General features: G+C 41.3%; 1 long non-coding RNA gene across 2 annotated transcripts; it reads left to right on the top strand.

Annotated features, from left to right (window-relative positions):
* Positions 1-8,902: 8,902 nt before the first annotated feature.
* Positions 8,903-12,638, top strand: LOC123956754. 2 transcript variants are annotated; one of them, XR_006821622.1, is made up of 3 exons: positions 8,903-9,144; positions 12,258-12,394; positions 12,506-12,638. It is a non-coding gene; the product is annotated as an uncharacterized LOC123956754 (long non-coding RNA). The 2 variants fall into 2 exon arrangements; XR_006821621.1 differs by having other exon boundaries at positions 12,258-12,638.
* The last annotated feature ends 700 nt before the right edge of the window (positions 12,639-13,338 follow it).

The raw sequence follows: 13,338 nt of genomic DNA, 5'->3' as shown, positions 1-13,338 counted from the left end.
GTGTGGCCCTGCGATGGACTGGCGACCTGTCCAGGGTGTACCCCGCCTTTTGCCCAATGTCACCTGGGATTGGCTCCAGCCCCCCGCAACCCTGTACGCAGGATAAGCGGTTGATGATGAATGGATGGATTTAAAAAAATTATAAATAGCTTAGATGTTTCCTTTGCCACGTTGCTTAGCTTGGTACATTTCACTGGGGGTAGCTTCTATGTAGTGAAGCTTCATTTTATGTAGAGTAATTAGTAGCTTAGCTCACTCCATTTTCCAAGTAGCTTGCCCAACACTGCTTGTGGATTGGGAGAGGCAGCTGAAAGAGCCTCCTGCTGGTTATGGAATCAGAGGGAGGAGGTGAGCTGGACGCCAGGAGGAGATGGGCAGTGGCTACCACTGCTGACACACCAACTGGTTAAGGATCGAAACACTTGAGGAAGGTTGGGTACCGTCTGATGACATTGACTCCTGGATCCACACCGGATTATCAAAAAATTACACACAACTACTTAATTGTGAATGTAGATTTTAAGTTCAAATTCAAACCAGAACTGAAAATTTAAAAAATAATGGCTAGAGAATCTTTTCAATCAATCTTTTCAATCAAAACAATAATGCTGGCAGAGCACACATTAGGTGGCATGGTCACTTTACTTTAAACTTTGAAATCGAATGTTCTCTGGCGTACATGTAATTCCATGGTAATTGAACAGAATGCTGCAGATAACTTGCTCAAATGTTTAACTTACACACTAATGCTCTAATGTACATTTATTTACAACGTACATCTGGATCTGACTAATCAGACTGATCTTGAGAGTCACAGTTCTGGCATACATAAATTGCTTGGCCTGATGTGCAAACATCATGGGCCCATTTGTTGCCTTTCACCCCTTCACCCTCGTCTCCTTTGAAAGACTGTTTGAAAATGGCTCCACAGAGATGAGGCAGAAGTACTGTACTTCATCTAAGATTTTTTTCAAAGCCATGTAAACCATTTGTCATTGCTCACACTACGATCCTCCTTCCATTTAAACCATCCGCTAATAATCCAGCATCTCCTCTACTGACAAACTTAAGCTCAACACCTGTAAATTATAGATAACAATATTATTATTTTTACGAGCTGCATCAGGCGCAATGCTTCTGCCCAGCTAAAGTTATCTAGACAGACGCACTTTACCAGCAGCTTGTGAGAAGTTCCAGTGTGCAATAAAAAATCTCGGTACACCAAAGAGTAAAATGTTGAAATGCCTGCGCACCAGTGAGTACCGGCCGAATTCAAGAACTTTTAATCCAAACTCATGTAGCTAACCTTAGCTTAATTAGCCAGCTACAGCTAATAAAATTAAGACAGTTGTCTGACTGCGTCTTTCTGAGATCAGAGACCCGTTGTTTCAAAAATGTAGAATTTAAAGTGGTAAATCTACCATTGTAAACTGCATCTGTGCCATGCGAGGATGGAAAGCAGCAACAACTAGCAGCAGTAACTAAGGCATGCAGCAATCCAGCAATGACGCATCTGGACATACAGGACCAATGAACTGGTGACTGGTGGGAGATGAAACTGCGAGTTGAGCGGTCCTTAGTTGTGGATTGTCCGTTTTTAACTCAGGATCAGAAACTTTCTCATATTAGAGCTAAATAGTATACTTTTGAAACATCTGAGTCGAGAAATGGGCAATGCAGTAACCAAAACTTGATTCATATTTGATCAGCACTGCCTAGTTTTGCAGTTTGATCTGAGTTTTGTGAGCCTGGTGTTTTACGCTGGACAGGCTCATTCGCATAAAGTTGAAAGTGAGTTGTGTTAATGCAAATTCAAATACAGTCAACGGTTACACAACTTGCTGTGGCGTATCCATCATACACAGCGCGCCTGGGTCTCCTGCTGTCCATAGAAAATTAATACAACTTCACATCCGTCAAGGATCCAGTGTCCAGCTTTAGCTAGTTCTCAGCTTTTTGTTGTCCTCATATTCTTGGGCCTGATGTGTCCACACATGCAAGAAAATTAGGTGTCACTTTTATTTAACCTTAAAATGTGACAAATAAATAAATTTGTAACTTTTTTTCCCTTTAGTCTATTGCAAAGACATATGATTTGTCTCATCTACGAACCTGGAGGTTGCTTGTATCTGCTTGCATCTGAATTTATTTGACTGTCTTTATGTGGGAGTCAGTCAGTTAAGCTTGTCTCACAAGTAGCTCGCCAAAATTCAGCAATATGGATCCCCATTGGCACCTGGAACAAAGTAAACATCTCTTCTGCAGGCTTACTGGCCTCCCTTCAAATACAAAATTGATTTTAAGATTCTTTTGTTTTTAAACCATTGTACGCTTTGGCACCATATTGTATATTTGATCTTCTCTACCACAATTCTACCACCAAGCATCTCAGATCCTCTGCCATTACTCCTCTGCAGTCTACGTCTTCCCACGTTTTGTCTTATTTTTATCCTAATTGTCTATTGTATTGAGCTTCTCTGTACAGCATATTGGTCAATATTTGCTGTGCTCTATGGATAAATTGACTTGACATGTGGTCGAGCTGTTTTCACTCCATCTCATTCTCTCCTTATCAATTGAACTAATTGTCTAAACTGGATATATCAACTGCCAATTTCTGGTAAGGGGATTGAATTATATGGTCAATCAAAATGCTATTTCCAATCTTCGCCTACGTTTGGGGATCATTACTGAAACAATTGCCCCCTCTTGTCGAAAAGGCCCTTCTCTCAAGGGCACATTATGCATTTAGCTGACACCATTGTCCAGAGTGGGCTGCAAGGAGGGTCTCGGGGTCTTGCTCAAGGACATTAGTGGAGGATGAAATATGGCTGTTGGTGTGGTTGAACGTGTGACTGCAGGTCAGAGAACAGCAGTTTTCAAGTACTTAATTCAACTATTTGTAAAACATCAACGCAATCATCTTTATTTTTATTGAACATTACAATTATGGTAATAATGTAAAAATTATGCTAATGTTAACGCCAAGTCTACTATGGTGATGGATGAAATGATGGAGTAATAATAAATGATAGTTTAATTAAATGCCTTTGGATCCCGTATCTCCTAATTATGTCATTTTTCACTGACTTGCTGTAGGGTGAGACAGTGTTTCAATGTCACAATGTACATCTGTATTAAAGGAACTGTTACGGCCCTTGGGCCGTGTGCGTGTGTGTGTGTCTGCCCAGGTGTACTGCTCCTTGTCTGTCCTCTGTTGGTCCTGCCCTCTCCCTCCCCCCTGCATGCTGCAGGCTAGTGTGCACACCTGTTTAAATGAACCTGATGAATGCTTCAGGCCATTTATTTCCAAGGGAGTGGTATCCCTCACAGGTAAACCTGAGGATCAGCGTCCAGTCACAGTGCTGAGAGACACGGGTGGCTTGCACTCATTCATCCTAGCTAGCATACTACCACTGAACCCTCAATCTGCCTGAGATGTGAGCACTGTAGTTCGAGGTATTGGGATGAGCTTTGTGCCTGCTCCTTTACATTCCATTAACGTGCACTCCAAGCTAGCACCTGGTTTCTTCCCCGTAGCCGTTCGGACCCGTTTTCCTTTTTGATGGTGTAGATTTTATCATGGGAAATGACATTGCTGGTGGAAAGGTTTATCCGGACCCAGAGGTGGTGGATACTCCTATCCCTGAGGCTGAACCTGATGAGCTGGTTCAGAAACACCCTGAAGTTTTTTCAGTCTTGAGTGTCTTGACTAGGGCGCAGGCTCGTAAGTAGGCAGACTGTTAACCCGCAAGGTCCTTATCAATGCTCAAAAGAGTGATTCCTCACTGGCTAAATGTTTTGCTGCAGCTGTGTGTGATGCTAGTGAGTGTGCGAGTCAGCAGCCTTTTCTCATTGAGGATGGGGTGTTGATGCGTAAGTGGGTTCCCTGCGCAGGTGAGACAGCAGATGATCTGGCTGAAGTTTGTGTCACTCTTTACCAGGTCGTAGTTCCGGTGGGATGGCGCCAGCACGTGCTAAGGCTAGCGCATGAACACTTGTGGTTGGGTCATCTAGGTGTCACCAAAACTTACAACCGTGTTCACAAGCATTTCTTCTGGCCAGGCATGAAGGCAGATGTAGCGCGTTATTGCAAAACCTGCAGTACGCCAGATCGTTGGTAAACCAAACCAGGTCGTGCCTCCTGCCCCACTGATTCCAGTTCCTGCTGCTGGTGAACCATTCAAGCATGTGATTGTGGATTGTGTTGGTCCTTTGCCTAGGACTAAGTCAGGGAACCAGTTTTTGCTGACTGTGATGTGCGTGTCCAGCCGTTTTCCTGAGGCTGTGCCACTAAGGAAGATCACCGCCCCTGCCATCACAAAAGCTTTAGAGGCTAGTGTGCACACCTGGTCCCAGAACAGACAGCTTACCGGAGCTGGGTGACACTACAGTGGCGTTCGTGGAGTTCCTGTAATAGTGTGTGTCAAGTCCAAACCTCGCGCTGGGGTTTACTCTCTCGGTAGAGGGAGGGTGGTAATTATTCTTGTATTAATTTACCCTTTGTGGCAATTTGTTGTTCTATGAGCTACCTTTTTATGTTTGCTGGCGTGTTGTCTAACCGTACCTTAAACTAGGCGCTTCTTCTTTGTTTGGGAAATTGTTTTTTGTTGCACATTTTTGAGAATCCCTTGGTTACTTAAAATGAATGGAATGATTTATTATTGTCACTAACCTTCTCCTCTCCTGAACTTTCCACTGGAGGTTCGTAACAGGAATATTTTGTCATTTTGGATACCCTTCCCTTATTCACTTTCTTGCAGAGAGTTAGATAAGAAGACCAACGCCACTCTCATGTCTCTATGCCAAATATATAGCTAAAGCCAAGAGACTGTTAGCTTAGCTTAATAGCATAAATACTTTAAACAGCTAACTTGCCGCAAGGTGTGACACTTTATATCTCCTTTCTTTAAAAAACAACAAACAGCTGGGTGCAGTTATTTGCTGGAGTCTCTTGCTGCCACTGTGACATTGCCAGGCAACCAGCATAGACTTCAAGAAGTCACTGCTACATACACCCTCGTAAAACTGCAAACTTCTCATTTTTACATATTTTGTGTAAAGTTGTTGTACAGATTAAACAAAGGAGATATATAACCTGTTCATCGGTGAGCCTTTAAAGGTGCTGGTAGACAGATTTTATTTTTATTTGGATCAAGTGTGGCTAGATGTTTCCCCCTGTTTATAGTCTCTATATTAAGTTAAGCTAATCACCTCCTGGGTTCAGGTATATATTTAACCCACAAGCATGGGAGTGGTGTTAATCTTCGGTCGGTCCCAGGAAAGAAAGCAAATAAGCGTATTTCCTGAAATGTTAAACTATTCCTTTGAAAAAAAGCTGAGGTTTCAAGGTGACCTTGCATGCTAATGTTATTGATTAAGATATTCTGATCCGAGAAACAGAAAAGACCCAAGAGTAGTAGTAACTTGTGATACTTGAAATGTCTTTATGTTCCTAGAGGGAACACTTCAATATCATGTTCACAGACTGCTGCCTGTCTGACAGTTTGTCCTGTTCTCTCTTTCCGAGGATCTATTTTCAGTTTGAATCCCTTTTGGCCTCTTTTATGTCTGCGTCCTCCAAACATTCTATGTTTTAAAATTGATCCTCTTGTTTCTTCGTGTCTTTGTGAGTTTCTATGGCATTGGATGCTTTGATAATCTTTGTGCTTTTGATTTTTTCAATCCCTTTGGATTGTTTTCTCTTTGACCTTGTGCTTTCAGCTTCTGTTTCTTCTCAGCCCCTCCCCAACACCAAACAATCTCTTAAGCTTTGCCAGAGTTTTTGACGTTCAGTGATTTTATTCTAACACTCAAACAAAGGTCCACAAGAAAAGCTAAGCCCCTTCTATCTACATTTAATTGATGGTCCCAACACACAACTGATTTATTAATTCTAACTAAATCAGACATGTTGGTTGATGGAAAGGCTACTTTTTTTATTTGCTCGGAGTTCATTGTGCTTCAGTGAAATTGTTTGGAGAATGTAATACCCGCTATGTCATCTACAATTAGGGAAACCCCTGCCCTTTAGAGAAATTCCCATGAGACACACTAGGCTGCACAGTGACCTAACATGACACCATCCTCTTCTGTGCATGTACTGTAAACACTTAACAGATCCTGTTCTCTTCAGCCTGTAATTAGATGAAGACTGGCCACTAGGTACAACAGTGGATAATACTGTCCAGAGCATCAATCCCAAGGAACCAGGTGTTAATGTATGTAAACTAAACAAGGAGAAGCAGCGTTCAGTTATTATGCTCCGTATATCTGGAACAAACTCCCAGATAACTGCAGGTCTGCTGAAACTATCAGTTCTTTTAAATTAAGACTGAAGACTTTTATTTTTACCACTGCCTTTAACTAGTAGATTGATAATGTGCACTGCACTGTAACTTTTACTCTCCTGTTTTCTTTTTCTTTGTTTTTAGCTTTTTACCATTGCTTTTAATTAAATATTTACACGGTGAGAAATGAGTTGGTAATGAGAATTTAGTTAAAAGATAATGAGAGTGAGATTGAACAGCGTGAAGGAAGTGGTCTTAAATCTCGCGCCTGAGTGATTTGCAGGACCCTCTGTCCACCTGTAAACATGCAAGTGGGTCCAGAGTATAACTGGATCAAAGTCGCCTGCGGACAGACATGTCCTGGTTTCTCTGTAGTGTCTGAGGGTTTTTGGAGTTTCAGTGGACCCAAAGATTGCTTTGGACCTGACTACAGACTAGCTAGAGAGAGTAGATTAAGTTTATTTATAAGTTTATTCTCTTTTCAAAATAATTGTAACTCAATTATTTGCTCAACCCCTCAGCCTGTTTTTATTTTCCATTTAACTCTTTTAACCCTGATTGTACACTGCACTGTAACTTTTATGTTTTATGTAAAGCACTTTGAATTGCCTTTTTGTTGAAATGTGCTATACAAATAAACTTGCCGTGCCTTGCCTTATGAGTGGGTAGTGGGATCATTGCATCAGGAGTTAAATACAAAACACTTAATTCACCTCTGAAGAAAGTTGAGTGTTGTATGAGTTTACAGTGTAGCAATTAAAACATTATGTCCTAAAGCAATAATACGACATTATGGGAAATATGCTTATTCACTGAGAATTTGATTGATACCACTGAGGTGTTTATACCTTAATTATGGAGCTGGAGCCAGGAGCCAATTAGCACATAAAGTTTAGTTTACAAAAAGTTTTGCCTGCTAGCACCCCTAAAGCTCACTGTACTAACACTCTGTATATTGTTTAATCTATATACAGAACATTTAAAATAATAGTTTGTGGTTTTAGAGGGAGTTAGTGTCACTGTTAGTAGTAGTAGTTATTACAGCCCCTAACTCCCCATAAAACCACAAACTGTAACATTTACCATTCTCATGACTGTCGAAAAGCTACAGCCAAGAGACCGTTAGCTTAGCTTACCACACAGAAACAGCTGGCCTGGCGCTGTACAAAGTTAAAGAATGCACCTACTATTTTTAAAAGCTTTAGATATCACTTATTAATCTCTTTTAACCATGTTTGTTTAATCTATTCTGCGCACAAAATGAAATGTAAGAAGCCAATTTGTTATTCTGTGGGGAGTTTTGTGCACTATTTCCTGGCAAACAGCAGCCTATTGACAGTCCCGAGTTATATGCCGTTTTTGCATTACCAGTACCAGCTCAAGTTGCCTCGCCTCGCCTCGACTCGGTTTGGCCATACTCCATTTTCCATTGCAGATAGTACCCAGAGATAGTACCCCTCAATGTAGCTTGTCGTCATAGCGATGTCACACTCTAATGTTCAGTGCGACACATACACCAGCGACCCACACAGCTGTCTCTTGATTTAAGTTAAAAATTTTCAGCATTATTCAAAATGTAAGTGGTATGAAAACCTTACAGCTGTGTTTTCCTCTGCTGTGGTTGCTGCACTCTCTGTGACAGTGGGACCAGAGGGCTTTGTAAGCGGGCGGCTGGTCGCGGTTGGCGCAGGCTTCCCCCCCTGCCACTTGCGGAGCTCCTCAACTCCGAAAACTTTCAAGCACATTTTTGTTCCACCATCCCTTTTCGTAAAACTGTGAATATTCGAAATCTACACAGTTGATTTCTCACCTCAAAAGTTCTCAGAAGCGGATTTAATGATGAAATAATGTCTGAAAAAAAATATAAAACTTTATGTTGCTGACCTCTGTTTGGCGCACGCAATAATGACACGTGAATAGTGACGATTCTCTCTGACCAATCAGTAGTCTGCTTTGTTTTCACGTCACATTTTAGTATCGCCTCAGCTCGCTTGGAACCTCGACAGAGGTGATACGAAAAAAAGTACCTGGGAGCAGGTACAGGTACAACTTTTCCACAATGGAAAACCAAAAGGCGAGTCGAGTCGAGCTGGTACCATGCAGTGTAAAGGGGGCTATACTACTTAAGATAAGCTCCTCCCAGCTCCAGCTGCCTACTTGATCAAGCTTCACAGACATGAGAGTGATATATTATCATATCTCAAAATATTGAACTATGCCTTTGAAAATATTGAAAAATGTTTCCATTACTGAGTCGAAGATCATACAAACTTTTTTCAGTTTACGTTTCATTAAGGCCAAACTGTAACAAAGTAAAATGTTTGTTCTGTTTAAGTACATTTACTCAATGTCATGATCCTGTCTGTGTGTCTTGTTTGGGAGTCTGAGTTTAGTTCCATGTCCTTAGTTCATGTTTTGGTATTCATTCCTGGTCCTTGTTTGTATTATTGTGATTTGGTCTCCTGTGTACTCTGTGTTCTAGTTCTGTGTTCTCGTTTAGGTTCTGGTTCTTTGTAACTTGTGTGTGTTTCTGTCTTCTTGGTTATTCACTCTGCCCCGTGTCTGCTTGTCTAGTGTTCTCTCTGTTTCCCCTGCTGTCTCTCTGTCTCTGCCTCGTTAGCCCTGATCCCGCTCACCTGTGTTGCTCCTGCCCCGCTCGTTAGTCCCTGTGTATATGTATGCCTGCTTGTCTCTCCAGTCTTTGTCACGTCCTTGCGTCTATGTTGAGTGTTCTGCGTGGTGCTCTGTTCCCTGGATTTCTGGTTTGTCCCCCCATTTTGGATTACGCTGTCTTTGTGTTGGATTTGCCTTCTTCTGGATTACCTTTGTTTTGACCCTTGCTCCGAGCTTCCACGTAAGCCTGTTTAGTTATTTGAATAAACTTTATTTTGAACTGCATCCTCCTCTTGCCTCGCCATTGTCTGCATTTGGGTCCTCACCTCAGTCTGCACTCAGCACCCCGATCCGTGACACTCAAGTACTGTACTCAATTTTGACTTGCATACTTTACTTGAATATTTCTACTTGATACTTCTACTCCACTACATACAGGGAAATATTGTACTTTTACCCCACTACATCTAACAGCTATAGTTACTATAATAATTACTGGTTTCTTTGCAGATAAAGATCATACATTTAAAATGTCTGCTGAGTTTATAAATGATTATTGTTTTAGATTAGACTACATAAAATACTACAACATTAAAGTGCCGCTAACATGTTAATGCATAAATATTAATGATCCAATAATATAGTAACAACAATAGTGGCCATTCTGCATAATTAGTATGTTTACTTTTGATACTATAAGTACATTTTGTAAGTAATTGTTTAAATGCAGAACTTTTACCTGAATTGGAGTATTTTGCTCCACCACAGGTCTAAATGTGTGTTATAGAGAATACGATGATCAGTAAAGACAAGAATGTACATTGTTTTTAATTGTACTTTGAGTAAAACAATTAGTACTTATCCTGAGGCAATAACAGTTGATTGCAAAAAGAAAATGTCCACAGATAAATCAATCATGATCACTTGCTGTTGTTTGACCTTTACTAACCTAATAAACTTAAACAAAGCTCCCCACCTAACCCATCAGTGAGTTGGTGAGAAGGGCTACAAATATTGAAACCTCAGCTGTTTGCATCTGCCACTAGCTGGTCAGTGGAGAACTATCTGTCTTCTATTTACAAGGGCCAAGGTTTGGATGGTCATCGCTGGGGGCGATTCACGTCTCTTCCAAAGTTCTTAAAATGCAGCTACTTGAAAACATTATAGCTTTACAGTTTCTTTAGTGCTGATGCTACATTTCCTCCACTGTGCTCTGTCATGTCTTTGTTTGCTGCTGCTTTTACGAGGCAGGTATTTTGATGAACTCCCAGTTTTATACAGCACTGTTTTGTAGAATGTGATGATTCAGCAGCGTACACAACAAGGAGCATCATTCTTATCAGCATCTTGCAAAGACTGTTTAAGATCCAGCCATTTTTAATCAGAAGTTTGTTGTACATATTTCAATTAAATTTTATAGCGCCAAATCACAACAGTTATAGCGCTTTTCATATAAGAGCAGGTCTAGATCGTTCTGTGATAATATTTACGGAAATCCAACAATTCGCACCAAGATAAAACACTAGTCGACACAGGCAAGGAAGGGTGGGCGGCCATCTGCCTCGACCGGGTGGGGGAGGGAGGGGGAGAGAGAGCGGCATAAAGAGGGAGAAAGGGATGGAGGGAGCAGACTGAATGAAGAATGGCACAGACATCCACAGCAGTGTCCGCGATAGTAATTGTAAAGTTAACAATAACGATAGGACTAGTAACAATAATTGTAGCGCAGGAACATGGGAGCAGCGGGTGACTCCCATCCACAGATCCAACTCCACAGCTCCAGCGCTAGAAACACCTGCAGAAAGTCATAGGAGGAGAGGGCATAAAGAGGGAGAGAAAGAGGAGAGAGGAGCTCAGTGCATCATGGGAAGTCCCCTGACAGTCTAGGCCTATAGCAGCATAACTAAAGGAAGGTTCCGGACTCACCTGAGCCAGTTTTCAAAGAGGAAAGTCTTAAGCCTACTCTTAAATGTGGGAGATGGTGTCTGCCTCCTAACCCAAATTGGAACCAGGTTCCACAAGAGAGGAGCTTGATAGCTGAATGCTCTGGTTCCCATTCTACTTTTGGAGACTCTAGGAACCACAAGTCAGGGCCGTGCAGAGACCTTTGGAAGGGCAAGTGCTCAAAGTATAAAAGGGGCACATGAAACAAGGATTTAAATAGGGCTGTTCTCAAAATATTGATACAAACATATATGTATTCCATTATATGCGTATACAGATGCTTCTGTATCGATATATCAACAAATGCTGTGACACAGTATTGAAAAAGAAACACAGGAAATACCCAGATCTACCTTTAAAACAGGGTGGGCTGACCTAACTTACAGTTGCTGTTGAGGGGTTGCTGGGGATGCTGCTTCTGCTGCTTTTGTTGCTGCTGATACTACTGGAGGTGATCTGTGACTAGAGATATAACAAACATAGGAGATATATTAGCTGATGAAACAAATATGTGACCATAACAAGATGTAAAGATTGCTGACAGTATTTGGGACTGGCTCACTATGACTGACCTGCTGTAGTGCTGCAGCTGCTGCCAAGGCTGACCGCTACGAGAAAATAAGAGGGAGATGCAAACAGAGACTGCTGCACACCGAGAGCTGCAGGTAGTGAAAATACCATAAGATACCAGGTTCAAAAAAGTGTGGGAAATAATCTGGGAAGGAAACAGTACTGGGAGAAAGGACTAGGTTGGCCAAAGCAGGGGTAAGAGTGAGACAAATCTATAGACAGGGGTGTGTGTATGTGTGTATAGGCAATATTGTGATAATGATTTTATATATTGCATTGTGAATCTGAGATATATTTGGATTTTGATTGACTATATGTCTAATCATAAATCTAAAAAGATGTGTTCATGCTGTTGGCCCATAATAACCATGTCGGAGCAGCATTTACCTTTCTCATTAATATTTCATACCTTTGTCTGAAATCCATTTCTTCACTCTTTGATGTCAGGAAAATTATTTATTTTATATTGACACTGACATTATTACATGTATTTCCAGTTATTTAGTTCATATAATAGGTTTGCTATAAAATCTATTCAAATACCGTTTTAAATGACCGTTTTAAAAAGGGCTGATAAGTAGGCGATAATTCGGAGGAATAACTTAATTCAATAACTTCAGTTTTATCTGAGTTTAACATTAGAAAATTACAGGTCATCCAGGTTTTAACCTCCTGAAGGCACATTTGAAGTTTAGCTAACTGATGAGTTGCATCTGGCTTGATCGATAGATATAACTGAGTATAAACTTTCATTGTTATGCAGATGATAGTGTTTCCTGTGTCATGAACCCTGCATCTCTCACCTGAGTTTGGGACCCAGTGAGTGTTTTTTCTTCTCAGTTTTTTTAATTCTGGGCGTGTCAGGGTTTCTGAGTTGGCACCTGCTGGTAACCACGCACCTGTTCCTGATCAGCCATCCCTACCTCTTAAGGAGAGACCAGACTTCCATTCCCTGCCGGATTGTTAAGTCGCGTACCGTAGGTCTTACCAAAGCATCTAGCCTTAAGCCTGTTAATCTAGCAACCAGTTTGCTTTTACTAACTTCTCTCTCCAGATCACCTGCTCTACCTTCTCTGTCTGCCTGCCAGTTCCAAGTCCCTCAAAGCCGAGATCCAAACTTTCCAGCCAGCCACGCCAGCCAGCCAGCCCTCACACTCCACTGCTTGGAAAGAGACTCCCTGCCACCTCACCCTGCCTCAGTCAATAAACTCTTTAACTGCTGCTTTGTCTCCGTGTCTGCATCTGGGTTCTAGCATAACTCCTGACATCCTGATAATATTGCCTAAAGGAAGCATATATAAAGTGAACAGGATTTGTCTGAGCACAGATCCTTGTGGAACTCCATGACTAACTTTGGCGTGCATGGAGGATTCATCGTTAACATGTACAAACTGAGGAATGGGGTCTAAAAGGCAGGTTGGTGGTTTAGATGAAGAAATTATTGTAGTTAGCTGGTAAAGATTGAGGGAGGCAAAGCAGTCTAAATATATATCAGGTTTTACAGCCGTTTCTAAGGTTCCTGAGTTTACAGATAAGTCTGTGCCAATTGAGGGCAGGTCTTGGTGAATTCTGTTTCTAATAGTTAGAATTTTATCATTAAAGAAGCTCATGAAGTCGATATTTGATGAAAGCGTAATTAAAACAGTGCAGCTTTGAACATAATAAAATTTTTTCTGGCATTTGTTCATGTGCCCCAGAGAGTACAACTGTGATGTATTCAAATGTTCAGCTGTTCAACCCTCGAGCCAGCTTTCAATTACACAGTGAAACAACAAATTTGAGCAAAAATTGAGCATATGTGCTCTTTGTTTTATATCGACATGTGTGATGTAACGGCATGCAGCATCCTGTTCGCTGGCTTTGAAGTTTCTCTCTCATGTTGAACTTGTGTAAACATTCCAAGCATTTTCTTCTTTCGCTG

Source organism: Micropterus dolomieu, linkage group LG18 (genome assembly GCF_021292245.1).
Source record: "Micropterus dolomieu isolate WLL.071019.BEF.003 ecotype Adirondacks linkage group LG18, ASM2129224v1, whole genome shotgun sequence".
In the NCBI taxonomy this organism is placed as follows: Eukaryota; Metazoa; Chordata; class Actinopteri; order Centrarchiformes; family Centrarchidae; genus Micropterus; species Micropterus dolomieu.
This window is presented reverse-complemented; position numbering and strand designations above follow the sequence as displayed.